The sequence below is a fragment of the Myotis davidii genome, unplaced genomic scaffold, assembly GCF_000327345.1.
Source record: "Myotis davidii unplaced genomic scaffold, ASM32734v1 scaffold269, whole genome shotgun sequence".
Taxonomy (NCBI): domain Eukaryota; kingdom Metazoa; phylum Chordata; class Mammalia; order Chiroptera; family Vespertilionidae; genus Myotis; species Myotis davidii.
The window spans coordinates 6,316,582-6,323,596 of NW_006383008.1; the positions used below are offsets into that span (position 1 = coordinate 6,316,582).

Sequence of the window (7,015 nt, forward strand, 5' to 3'; positions counted from 1 at the left end):
CTCTCTTATCAGCGAAAACATCCTCAAATGATAATTAAACAGACAAATAAAATTTTACCATTTGGGACAGCATAATGCACCTAGATATATTATGCTAAGTGAAATAAGTCAGAGAAAGACAAATACCATATGATTTCACTTATATGTGGAATCTAAAGAGCGATGTAAACAAAATAGAAACAGACTCATAGATACAGGGAACAGATTAATGGTTGCCAGAGGAGAGGGGAATTTGAGGAGTGGTAAAAGGTGAAGAGAATGAGAAGTACAGATTGTTAGCTACAAAATAGTCATGGGGATGTAAAGTGCAGCATAGAAAATATAGCCAATAATATTGTAATAGCTATGTATGGTGCCAGTTTGGTACTGGAAATGTTAGGGGAGCACTTTGTAAAGCATATGATTGTCTAACCACTATGCTGTACACCTAAAACTAATATAAAATAATATTGAGTATAAACTGTAATTGAGAAAATTTTAATTTAAATAAATAATGTTTAAAAATTTACCTTAAAGCGGCATATTGAAGATATTTGTGTAAGTGTTGTTACAAATGTTTGACTATTTTTGCTGAAGTATTCTAGGGCAGTGGTCACCAACTGGTGATCTGCAGACCACTGGTGGTCCATGAGGTCCGAAACGTTGGCGACCGCTGACTTAAGGAAACCTTTCGAGCAGCGGTTGCCAACTGGTAGTCCGCGGACCACTGGTAGTCCGTGAGGTCTGAAAGGTTAGCGACCGCTGTTCTAGGGTATTGAATGTGATTTTTTCTCCAAATTTCTTCATTTGTTTTTTAGGAATAGTTTATTGATTTCTTCACAATCTCAGTGAATTCTTTGAATGAAGTACAGAATGGCATGTACTGCTAAGTGATTCTTCTGATTAGAAAACTGATTTTTTGTAATTTATCTAAATCACATTAAGTATTTTATTCCTTTACCAACCTACTAGACCCCCCCCAACCAACATGTGTGGGTGCATGTGTCCACCTTTATTTTAGTAAATCCATTCATTCATTAACATGCCTGTAACAAATTTTCATTGAACACCCACAATAAGCCAAACTGCTATGGCTAATGCCAAGTTACATATCCATTTTAGTCACATGGTAGTCAAATGATATTCCCATTTCACAGGTGGGAAAATAGGCTCCTTACAGTCAAAACTTGTGCCCGAGTCTGTCTTTCCATCATCTGTTTTAAGCAGAATCTTATGGAAGTGGACTCTGGTCACTGTTAATCTATGATGTCAAGAAGAGCATAGGTTCACATCCATTTACCATGGCATGTCCCATGGCCATCCTGCCTCAGGGATGCAAGGAAATGTCTGTATAATATAGCCATGTGCCTAACTTAGAGGTGGGATAAAAGGTAGCCACTGTCTCCTCTGAATCATCTGTCCACACTTTTTCATAATAAAAGGAGGATTAGGAAAAGCTGGCCTCATAAGAATGTGAGGTAATTTCCATTTCATTAGTATCAAAATCTGACCAATATGGTGTACAGTACTTAAGATTTTGCTGAGTTTATAACTGATGCAGCTTGGAAAAATAAAACTTCAAAATGTGAATTTGGAGCACTTTAGTTGGAACACTAGTTGGGAAGTAGACTTGAAGTGATTTAGGTATTCAATAACCTTAGATAATTGACCTTAGAAAACAGCTTTCAGTTGTATCGAAATTAAATGAATGAAAGTTACAGAGAACGAACTGACAGTTGTCAGATGGGAGGGGAGTTGGAGGGGGGGCTGGGTGAAAGAGGTCAAGGGATTAAGCAAAAAAGAAAGGAAGAAAGAAACTTTGGTAGAACAACCCATTATGAGAGAAAAAGCCATACGAGGAAAAAAGTTTAATAAACTTAGAAATACTATTATAAACAATGGAATTAACATTTACTAAGAGTATACTGTTTCAGGCATTTTTTTTTTCTTTACTAGTGCCCCAGTACACGGATTCATGCACATTGAAAGAAAATTAATTAGAAGGTGGCTGGCAGGGCAGGACTGGGCAAGATGGGCCGGACACGCCCTGGAGCTAACCTCCGCAGTCCTTCCCCTGCCAGCTGCACCTGGGGCGGTGCCAGGGCTCTAAGGGCATCTGCGGAGTGAGCAGGGTCCTTTAGTAGGTGGGGCCCTTCGGCCTGGCCTGCGGAGATCTGGCCGAAACCGGCTCTCTGACATCCCCCAAGGGGCCCCAGATTTCGAGAGGGTGGTTCTCGGGTGAACCACCCCAGAATCTGGCTCCCTCCTCTCTGGTTCTGAGAACTGCCACTGCCAAGTCACTGCAGCTTGGTAGCTTCTGTGTTGAGTGTCGCCCCCTGGTGGTCAGTGCACATCATAGCTACCGGTTGGAGCATCTGCCCCCAGTGGTAATTGTGTGTTGTAGCTACCGGCTGGATGGTCTCTTAGCCTTTTATATATATAGATTAAATTAAAGTATTACATATATCTTCTTTTCTCCCCATTGACCTCTCTCTGACCGTTCCCATCCCCTAGCACATGCCCTCAACCCCCTAGTGTCTGTGTCCATGGCTTATGCTTATATACATGCATACAAGTCCTTTGGTTGCTCTCTTACCCTCCCTACCCTGATTTCCCTCTGAGATTGGATGGTCTGTTTGATGTTTCTATGTCTCTGGATCTATTTTTGTTCATCAGTTTATGCTGTTCATTATATTCCGCAAATGAATGAAATCATGTGATATTTATCTTTATCCAACTGGCTTATTTCACTTAGCATGATGCTCTCCAGGTCCATCGATGCTGTTGCAAATGGTAAGATTTTCTTTTTTTACAGCAGCGTAGTATTCATTGTGTAGATGTACCACAGTTTTTTAATCCACTCATCTGCTGATGGGCATTAGGCTGTTTCCAAATTTTACTATTGTAAATTGTGCTGCTATGAACATAGGGGTGCATATATCCTTTCCGTTTGGTGTTTCTGATTTATTAGGATCACTGGGTCAAATGGGAGTTCCATTTTTAGTTTTTTGAGGAAACTCCATTCTGTTCTCCACAGTGGCTGTACCAGTTTGCATTCCCACCAGCAATGCATGACGGTTCCTTTTTCTCCGCATCCTCGCCAGCACTTGTCCTTTGTTGATTTGTTGATGATAGCCATTCTGACAGGTGGGAGATGGTACCTCATTGTCGTTTTGATTTGCATCTCTCAGATAATTAGTGACTTTGAGCATGTTTTCATATGTCTCGGCCTTCTGTATGTCCTCTTTAGAAAAAGTGTCTATTTAGTTCCTTGGCCCATTTTTTGATTGGGTTGTTTATCTTCCTTTTGTTAAGTTGTATGAGTTCCCTATAAATTTTGGAGATTAAACCCTTATCGGATATAACATCAGGCATTTCTTAAATGTTATCCTTGCTTTAGAGGTAAACAGAAGCCCAAAGATATTTGAAAACTTACCCAGCTAGTATGGTAAATGACGGACTCCAGTTCAAACCCACGTCTTAGATTCAAGGCCTATAAAAATCTGTTTAGAACTTGTATTTTCTTGTGGACTTAACAAAGAGGAGGAGAGCTAGGTTCCTAAGCCCATTCAAGAAAGTCTATTTGGTCTTTAATGGAAATGAGATACTAATGCCCCCAAATATTCCAACAAGGACTGAGAGAAAACAGAAAAATGAAGTGGATGTTGTTCAGATGTTGACATTGTGGTGATTTTACTCTTTTAAAAGTTCTTTCCCTTTTTATTGTATGCTGCCCAGTAAAAATAAAAACCAGGCGGGAAGACCACCTTACCCATATAACTCTACCCATGTTTCTTTGGCAGGAGCCCAGGGCCCTTTGCCATGGCCACAATTGGAGCCCCTGCAAGAAAACTACAAGGGCAGGAACTTTCCCTCACTACTGGCCCCAACCTGGATCCCTGCAGGTAGGGCTGGGCTTGAGGGGCGGGGATTCCCAAGGTTCTCCCAGAAGATTTGATGAGGATAAGCACAGTCCCAACAAGAGAGGGGAACTGATTCAGAACTATAGTGGCTTTAAGTTTTTTGGGGTTTTTAAATGCTCATTGTGGGGGGCCCACCCTCAAATTCTGCTTCACAGTGATAAGATATGACCCAGGGATAAACTTTTTGTACCCAGTTTCCCAAGCAAGTCTTTTGCACAAACTTGAGAATACCTACACCATGGAGTGGATATAAAGAATAGCGGTCATAAATTTTTTAGATCCTAACACATCTAGTACTGTGAAAGCTAAAAGGATGCGTGTGATATTGTAAGTTATAATAAATATGTATTTGGTCTTGTCCCCTGTTCCTGGCACACAGCTCGGAAAAACCCTCGGGATTTCCTAAGGTGAGAGTAATAAAGGTGTCTTTTGTTCTGTTAATGAGGTGACTTTTCGGAAAGCCCACCCCCTCTCCCTCCATGTAGTGCAGGGGTGGGGACTAGTTACCAGGGAACCAACTACAGGTTAGAAAGTTGGAACTTTTAGTGCCTCCTCCAGACCTCAGGGGAGGGGAGAGGGGCTGGAGATTGAGGTCAGTCTCCAATGGTCAGTGATTGAATGGATCCTATCTGTGTAATGGAGCCTCCATAAAAACCCCAAAAGGACGAGGTTAGGAGTGCTTCCAGGTCAGTGAACTCGTGGAGGACCTGGGAGAGTGGTACAACAGGGAGCATGGAAGCTTCTTGTACTTTCTACACACCTTACCCTATGCATCTCTTCTACCTGACTGTTCCTGAGTTACATCCTCTTATAATAAAAGGGTGATTTAGTAAGTAAAATGTTTCTCTGAGTGAGCTGCACTAGCAAATTAATTGAATCCAAGGAGGGGGTCTTTGGAACCTCTAATCCAGTGGTTCTCAACCTTCTGGTCCTTTAAATACAGTTCCTCATGTTGCGACCCCCAACCATAAAATTATTTTTGTTTCTACTTCATAACTGTAATTTTGCTTCTGTTATGAATTATAATGTAAATATCTGATATGCAGGATGGTCTTAGGCGACCCCTGTGAAAGGGTCGTTCGACCCCCAAAGGGGTCGCGACCCACAGGTTGAGAACCACTGCAGCTGATCCATCAAAAAGAAGCACAGGTGACAACCTGGATTTGTGCTTGGTGTCTGAATTGGGATGTGGGGGAGTGCAGTCGCTTGCGACTGAATCCGTAACCTAAGGAATCTGATGTTATCTCTGAGTAGATAGTGTCAGAATTGAGTTGACTTGTAGGGCACCCAGGTGGTGTCTAAGAATTGCTCGGTGTAGGCAGGGAACCCACACTTCAGAATTGGAGTCAGAATCATTAATGAGTCAGGGAAAGGTAAAAATCTGCCATACCCCTGGGATTCACACAAAATAGGAGCATGGAGGAAAGGATAAGATTTGGAAAGATGCAGAGATAGCGTTTTCAAAAACAATGGAAAGCCAACTCAGAATGTTTTTAGATAAGTGCAGGGAGCGGGGGGTGGAGAGAAAGCTGCCTTTCTATATAAGAAGGTATACCTGAATATCAGAAAATCAAAAAATTTTGAGTATATGAACTTTGTCTTTCCCACCAAAGGAGGAAGCAAAGCAAGTAAAGGTGAAATTAGAAATTATTTTAGAGGTATACTATTCTACAATTGTGTTTATCATAACACTGAGTATAAAAAGGCAACCTAAATAGGAATTAGTCATCAGGGTTGAATTAGTAGAGCTATTCTATATAATATTATATAGCCATTAAAAAGTATGATATAGTTCTATTATAGCTGTATAAATCTGTGCAAATTGAGAGTGTCAAAACATTAAAAGATTGATATACCTAGAAGTAAAGTTTATAAGAAAAATGCAACATTCTTAAATCTCAGTGTAATTCATTATATAAACAATTTAAAGGAGCTGTACAGTTATATCAATAGATGCCTAAAGGACATTTGCTAATACTTACAAATAAAATAGAAGGATTAAAATGTAATTTTCCAAACTTAATAAAAGCCACTCATCTAAACCAACAGCATATTAAATCAATGACTGTCATTTTAATTAAATCTGCAACATTTTAATTAAATCTGAAACAAAACAGAGATGCACTATCTTCATTCAGCATTTTAAAGTTTTAATTAATGAAAAAAGGCCCCAAAGTAGAATAATTAGTATAAACACTAGAAATTAAGAAACAAGACTGTCTTTGTTTGCAGACTGTAAAATTGTATAGAAAGTTCACAAGATTCTATTTAAATTCTACTGGAATTATAGAATTTGATAAAGTGATTGTGATATGTATTGAAATCAGTAGTTTTTCTCTATAAAATAATAATTAGAAGTAGGAGTGAGATTTTTTTAAATTATACTGACAATTGCAATAAAACTATAAAGTACTGAAGAAAACATGTAACAGGAAATAAGAAGAATTAAAGAAACCAGCGTCTTCATGTATAATATAAAACAAGATTCTAAATTTAACATTTTCCTAAATAAGGAAACAATTTGATATTATAGCTATATGTATGTGTAGATTATTTATTTAATTTCAATAAAAAATCCAATGGAATTAGGAACAGGTTTGTTTTCAATGGGACCAATGATTTTAAAACTCTTAAATACTCAACAGTTGAAGTATAATTTACATATTGCACATATTTAGGTGTACACTTTGTTAAGTTTTGGTAAAACGTATTCACCTGTGAAACCACCATATTCAAGATTGAGTTTCCCCAATTCTAAAAGTTTCTTTCTGTCCCTTGATAATTCAATTTTTCTCCATTCACTCCCCAGACAACTACTGATCTGCTTTCTATAACTATAATTATTTGGCATTCTGTAGTATTTAATCCTACAGAATATAGTCTCTTTTTGTCTGGCTTTTCACCCAGCATAATGATTTTGATGTTCACCCAAGTAGTTGTATGTATTAGTAGTTTGTTCCTTTATTATTTTTTTATTTTTATTTTTATTTATTTATTTTATTAAATCTTTATTGTTCAGATTATTACATTTGTTCCTCTTTCTTTATAGCTCCCCTCCACCCAGTTCCCACCCCACCCCCCGCCCCCCCACGCCCCCCCCCCCCGTCATCCTC

The 7,015-nt window shown here is 38.8% G+C and overlaps 1 long non-coding RNA gene across 1 annotated transcript in view; it reads left to right on the plus strand.

The window, feature by feature from the left end:
• Positions 1-3,336: 3,336 nt before the first annotated feature.
• The window catches only part of LOC107181580, a 17,038-nt gene continuing 13,359 nt past the window's right edge, over positions 3,337-7,015 (plus strand). Inside the window, exons 1-2 of the long non-coding RNA XR_001512240.1 lie at positions 3,337-3,666; positions 3,783-3,884. This is a non-coding gene — a long non-coding RNA (uncharacterized LOC107181580). The remainder of the gene's footprint in view (positions 3,667-3,782; positions 3,885-7,015) is intronic.